This window comes from Alosa sapidissima, chromosome 15 (genome assembly GCF_018492685.1).
Source record: "Alosa sapidissima isolate fAloSap1 chromosome 15, fAloSap1.pri, whole genome shotgun sequence".
Classification (NCBI taxonomy): Eukaryota; Metazoa; Chordata; class Actinopteri; order Clupeiformes; family Clupeidae; genus Alosa; species Alosa sapidissima.
Window position 1 is genome coordinate 12,410,515 of NC_055971.1, and position 7,421 is coordinate 12,417,935.

Consider the following 7,421-nt stretch of genomic DNA (forward strand, 5'->3'; position numbering starts at 1 on the left):
ATTTTATCTTAAAAATTATAATTGTCACACTGATATTGTCACACCCAAGCAGTCCTTTGTACGTAATATGCTTCTTTATTTTAAAAAGACTGACACATTTAAAATTCATGAAGTCCCATCGAAGCCACTTTTACAAAGACACTCGTCACAGCACGTCAGTCTGTTTGAATTAAGAAGCATTATTAGTGTAAAAGACCTCGCTGGGTGTGGGTTTGCCAGCTGTGGGCCAGAGCTGAACCGCATGCCCTCTAGAATCCTCCGCTACCTGGGCCGAGACCACACACTGGGCTTAACTATTGTGTGAGTGTGGAGTATTATGTTTGGGTTCAGTCCAACTATAGGTCATTACCGAGTTAATAATTGTATCTCTCTGCATATGACTCAGGTCACTGTCATAGGAAAGTGTTGAAGATTAATCATTTAACACAACAGAGGTCAACAAAACAAACTGCTGTTTTCATCATTGGAAAAACAAAAAATGACGGATGTTTGTGAATCTTTCGTAATCTTTTCCCATACCATGATGCAACATGACTTTCTATCACTTCCTGGTGACTATGACTGAAAGAGGACTGATGGCTCTGGCATCAGCAGACATGGAAACACACAACGCAGTGTGAATCATCTAAGCTGCTTACCTGGATCTTCCAGGAGTGGACAAGCCAAAAGCAGGCGTTGAATGTGTGTGTGTGTGTGTGTGTGTGTGTGTGTGTGTGTGTGTGTGTGTGTGTGTGTGTGTGTGTGGGTCTGCGTGTGTGCGTGTTGGTATTTGTGGGTAAGTGGACTCTGCCTGCTGGCCTCTGTGTATGTGTGTATGTGTGTGTGTGTGTGTGTGTGTGTGTGGGTCTGCGTGTGTGTGTGTGTGTGTGTGTGTGTGTGTGTGTGTGTGTGTGTGTGTGTGTGTTGATATCTGTGGAGATGCCCTCATCGCTCTCTTCCCTGACTGACCCCAATGCCCCAGCTTGGGCAAGTGGACTCTGCCTGCTGGCCTCTGTGTGTGTGTGTGTGTGTGTGTGCCCAGCTTGGGCAAGTGGACTCTGCCTGCTGGACTCTCGGGGGCCAGAGCCGTGTCTTCACGCTCCTCTGCCTTTCCTGTAAATGAATGCATCTGCACATCTCCAACTCTGCCCCACCACATTAACCTCCACCCCAGGGAGGCATCCTGATGGAAAGAACACAGAGAGAGAGAGAGAGAGATAGGGAGAGAGAGAGAGAGCAAGAAATGAGAGGGATGGATAGACAGTGATCGATAGAGAGGGATCGATAAATGATGAGAGAGACTAATGGAGACAAAGAAAGTAATAGAGTTAGGGAACCAACAGTAGAGTAGAGAGAGAGAGAGAGAGAATAGAATGATGATGTGAAGTCAAAAATAAAAATGAGGAAAGAAGGAAGAAAAGAAAGAAGGAGGGCAAGAAAGGAGGAGAAAAAGAAAAATGTCTCTAAAATGAGAGGAATCCAATCAAATCGGCCTTTTCCCATCAGCCCCCCTCCATCTTTCCATCTCCATGTCAACAGAGTGGAGAGGGCACAGCTCAGCTCATCACTCACTCCTGTACCCATCTCTGGACCATTTAACATGGAGACCAGGGGGGTCGGAATTTTACAGAGAACCCCCCACCCCTCTCCCACACACACACACACACACACACACACACACACACACACACACACACAGCCCATCCAAGCAGCACTTTTTCCTTTCTACCCACCCCCCCCCACACACACACACACACACACACACACACACACACATACAACTGCCATGCATGCCATCCCGTGACCGTCACCAGCACAGCACTGCCTGGCCACCACACCTGGGAAGCAAGAAAGTCATTAAGCAGCAGTCATGCTCCAACGGCTGCTATATGGAGGAAAGAAAAATCCAGAGGAGAGCGAGAAGGAGAGAGAGAAACCGAGAGAGAGAGAGGGAGAGAGAGAGAGAGAGAAACGAGGGAGGGTGGGGTGGGGGGGGTGGGGGGGTTGTTAGGTCCTTAGAGCAAGAGAGTGAGTGTCACCAAACTAACCACACCGTGACCCTCCGCAGAGACCACTGCCTCCCGAAGACCCCTTTACCCAAAATGCCCCCCCCCACCCCCCCCCCACCCCCCGCTTCAACTGACCACAACCCCCCATGCTGGGTGTCCCCTACCTCCCACAGAGCTTCGAAAGTCAAACAGACCTTGAGGAGAGTCTGGGTTGTCAGGGGCAGCTGAGATAAACGAGAGAGCACAGGGCAGGAGAGGAGTGGGCAACAGAGGAGAGGAGAAGAGATGGCCGTTTATAGCACCTTTTAAGCATCCAAAGTGTGCTCACTCTTCTTAATGCAATCCATCACTCTTAAACTTTCAGTGCCTTATCTTTGCGCCATAACGTCTAAAGTGCTTTTATATTTGGTTTATTGTTTATGCTGTTATTTTTCTTAATATAAACGATTTCCTCCTCTTACAGAGAAGGGGAGACTTTTTTTATTTGATTTCTTCCTCTCCCATATCCATATCCATGTGAGTGCCACACGAATGGAAAACAAAACCAAAATATATATATATGTTTCCTTGTCCCGGACTATGCACCTGACAAATGTCCCCTCCGGGCCACCGCACTTATAGTCATTTCCTGATCATTTTGAACAGGAACGTCTTCCACGGTCCACTGCCCAGCACCCAGGGAATGGCATGGGTCAAGGGACAAGCCGATGACTGGGCCCAGGAGCTGGAGTGGTGAGTAGAGGCCAGAAATGCTCTGGGGGTTGGTGTGTGTGTGTGTGTGTGTGTGTGTGTGTGTGTGGGGGGGGGGGTTGGAGGTGGCGATGTTTCACAATCAGCCACGGGAGCTCATAAAGACCTCTGCTATGCGGCATGTTTTTTAAACTCCATTGCTCAACATCACATGCCGATACACCACCAGGATATTGCCCGAGATAAGAGTGCAGAAAACGAGAGGGGACAGAGAGGGGAGAGCGGTCACTTGCACACATCAAGACACATTAGCATGTGCACCCACACAGAGACACGTACAGAAATGAATAAATTAATATAACAGTTACATGATCATACACATACCTGTTGTCATGTAATTCATGTTCATTCAATTCATTCAAAACATGTTATGGAAAGGGCAGAAGCAACTTTAGACATATGGCTTTGATAGCTAAGCATTGCATTTTCTTTTTCTCATTTTTTCTCATTACGGTCATACATTGTCACACACACACACACACACACACACACACACACACACACACACACACACACACACACACACACACACACACACACACACACACTACATCAGAACAGCACAACAACAAACATTTGAAACACTGACATGGATGAACAACAGTCTCTCTCCACCTGCCTTAAAGACTTGACACAAGAGAATCCACCCCACATGTACACGCACACACACACAGAAATAAGAATAATAATAAAAATATATATTATTATACACATCCAGACGCCTGTTGTCTCTTTTGTCATACACACACACACACACACACACTTCACCCCGCCCCGCACCACCCTAGCATCTCCACCCTGCCGCCCATCTTGTCCACACGCGTCCATCCACACAGTCAACATGAGACATGTGAGTGGCCAGGAGCCACTGGAGGCAACGCTGGGGCCCCAATCAAAGGCGCTGTAAGGCAAGCCGCCGCACGGGCCCTGCTGCCCGGGCGTTCTGTAAATCATGCCTTTATGATAAGCTAATTGCCCTATCCTTGACAGCGGCGCTCAGAGAGGCCTGTAAAGAGGGAGGGAGAGAGGGAGGGAGAGAGGGAGTTACACGACGACAATGACCCATAAAAGCCTCCGCTATTAAGATTGTGTTTGAGGAGGGGTGTGGAAGTGGCTGGCGTTTTTTAAAAAGATGGAGAGAGACAAAAGGAGAGAGAGAGGGAGAGAGAGAGAGGGAGGGGGCCAGAGAGAGCATGATGGCATGATGGGCACTATATCCATGCCAGAAGAGTCAATTCCATCCTACATGTTGTTACATGCAACTTATTCCTTCACACAGTGTCACTGCACCTCTAATGTAGTTACTGGAAAAGTTATGGAAACTGGAAAACTGGGGGAAGACAAGTTTGTGTGTGTGTGTGTGTGTGTGTGTGTGTGTGTGTGTGTGTGGGTGTGTGCGAGAGAGAGAGAGAGAGAGAGAGAGGGGGAGAGAGAGAGAAGAGACAACAAGGGCAAAAGTCAATCATGGAGAAGTTATCAGGCAGGTTATGGCCTCATGAAAGCAAAGCCCTCGATGCCTTTGGCCTGCTTCCCACTGGCCTGTGTTTACAGGGTCCCTTTGGGTCCAAACAGAGCCGCAGTGCTCTGGGATCAGATCAGAGCTTATCCTCCAGCTATAGTATTTTAAAAGCTGTTTACTCTCGTTTTCAGACCCCTATTTTATGAGTCATACAGAAGTCTTGTCATGATGATAACATGATGACATGGAGAAAGCTGTGAGATATATATATATATATATACATGTGGGTGTGTGTGGGTGCTGTTTTTTATTAATTGCAAACAGGACATGTTCCTGGTAACCTCCAGGTTCAGAACTTATGGAGTTTATGGAAATGTCATGCTACAGTACATTCATTTTACATCATCAAGGTTACATGAATGACACTTAGCTATACTATGTGTGTATGTGTCTGTGTGTGAGTGTGTTTGTGTGTATGTGTGTCCACTGCGCAGCATTAACGGCTCATAGACTTCCTGAATTGCCATGCACAATGAAACAAAGAGCCCCATGGCTGATATTTGGCCATTCAGGAGAAACCATTAGAACAAACTGTTCTCTCTCTCTCTCTCTCTCTCTCTCCCTCTCTTTCTCTCTCTGTCTTTCTCTCTCTCTCTCTTCCTCGTGAGACTTAAAAGCCAATCACCTTCCAGAGAACTCTGCAAGGACAAACCACCCAGACAGAGTATGAACATGTGAGTGGCACACAGTTGATAGTGAAAACTATTCAGTTGGTCCTATTCCTCTGGGAAATTATAAAAAGAATACAGTTGTTGGCATTAGTGATACAGTTCACTGGACACCATACCCTGATACATCTTCTTTACAAGATATCAGCACTTCAAATCTCACTGGGACTTTTCCACATCGCCAGAAAGACGCCATCACAGCATTATTTCCGTGCTTCCATGCCTGACGAGAGCCGTCGTCTGTCAGTAGCGACTCTTGCAGTTTTGCAGTATCGATGCTTATTAATAGCAGAGAGCGGGATAATATTTAACTCTTCCCACCTTGCAGGGAATCCCTGTTGGGTTTGCAGACCAGTGTGCCCTAATAGCTCCCAGTCTTCATGACTAACTTGCTGAGGTGATCTTGATAAGGCGCAGACAGGCATAGCAAAGTTTTGTTTGTTGGAGGGTGTCTGAGAGATAGAAATGCATCCACATGTCGAGTGGCAGGCAGCCAAGTCATGTCATCATCTCCAGGATATGTCAGTTAGGACACCGTCCTGTCAAAGGTGGATGTTCACAATCTCTGCATTAACTCTGCATTAAACCGGTCAGCTGGCTTCTTTAACTGGCCTCATATATCCAGTCAAAACCATAAGCTTGTATAACACAGTGGGCAGCATGAACCAACAAACCTAATTAAATCACACTGCTTGATCGGCAACATGAAAGGACAGCAAGTGTTTGGTGTTGCGTTCCACTTCCAGGTGTCAATGGCCACAATGTCTGAGAAGAGAGGAAATGGGTAAATGGATAGGTGGTGGTGGTGGTGGTGGTGGTGGGGGTGGTGATGCTCAAGGAGATGCCATAAAGGCACACCAAGGGTCAGGCACCGCTCACATCTTATCTCTGTGGGGTTATAAACGCCACAGCCAAAGACTTAAGTCCCTGAGACTCGATTGCTACGGGCAATGGGATTGGAGTGGCAGGGTCAGTCATGTCAGGGACAGAGGGCGGGGGGGGGGGTGTGGTAAGAGGAAATCACCATCAACTGGGCACCCCCCTCCCCAAAAACCATGGGTTTGTCTTTGGGGGGAGGGTGTGTGTGTGTGTGTGTGTGGGGGGGGGGGGGGTCAATATAAGTTATAAATGGTATTCTGTTTTTCTGACTCAAATCATGTTGCACCCAAAATGTCAGCTGGCTAGACAGAGCAGAGCTACTAATTTTAGCCATTCTGGCTGTTAATAATCATGAAAAGGAGTGTAGTTTTAAAAGAAATTGCTTGCGTGGTGCTTTTGTTTTGAGTGTAGAAATACAACAGCTAGTTTTTGTACTTCATTGTAGGCTACTCCATTGTTGGAAATAATTGACTGTTCTGTCTAAGATCTAGTAACATTAGTCATTACTTTTAATGTTGAAATTCTGTACTATGCTTGTGTGATACTTCAGTGTTGAATGTTCTTTTTTCGTACTGCATGAGATTGATTACCAAATATGTAATGGAGGTTTTGACACAGTGCTTATGGCTCAATGAATTTATTTTTTGGGTAAATGTTTTGTCAATTTTACACATCCTAAAAAGAAACACATTTTGAATATCTTCACAGCATACATATGTTGTTGTATATAATTCCACATAAAATGGATACGAGATCATCCTAGGTGTTTTAAACAACAGTGAAATTCTGCAGCACATCAATGTTACGAAAAGAAGCTGATCTGGATGTCCAGTACCACTTGCTGTGCAATAACGAAGTGATTGCTAATACTTTTGGCCCAAAGCAGGAAATCCATGGAATCCATTTTTAATTTATTTTGTAATGGGTACAAATTAGGTGACTTGTCATGAAATCATTATTTAGTAGATGACTGATTTACAGTGCATATACAATCTAGTCAGTTTTTAAATTGAACACCTCCACAGGGGTCAAAAAGGTTAAAGGAATCCTTGATCCACCTCATGATCTGGATTGCTCCAAAATCTAACGAGTTCTACCATGGCACATGCTAAACAAAATTTCATGAAAAGTGGCATGATCATTTTTTACCAAACAGACAAATAAATGAAAGCAACCTCCCTGGCATAGGTAAGAAAAAGCTCCTATCATTGTACATGAAAATGTGTCCCTCTAGTGGTCAGCTAGCATAAAAAAAAACATTTCCGAAAAACATTCAGACTAGACTTGCTGTTTTGAGCTGATTAAGATGTAAGATTGATTCAAATAATTTTTTAATGATGGTGTGTGATTGTGCAATCAAAAAGAGGTGCATACACAACATTTGAACCCCGACCAGTAGGCACGGCTGAAGTGCCCTTGAGCAAGGCACCTAACCCCTCACTGCTCCCCGAGCACCGCTGTTAATGCAAGCAGCTCACTGCGCTGGGATTCGTGTGTGCTTCACCTCACTGTGTGTACACTGTGTGCTGTGTGTTTCACTAATTCATGGATTGGGATAAACGCAGAGACCAAATTTCCCTCACGGGATCAAAAGAGTATATACTTATATGTAGCCCT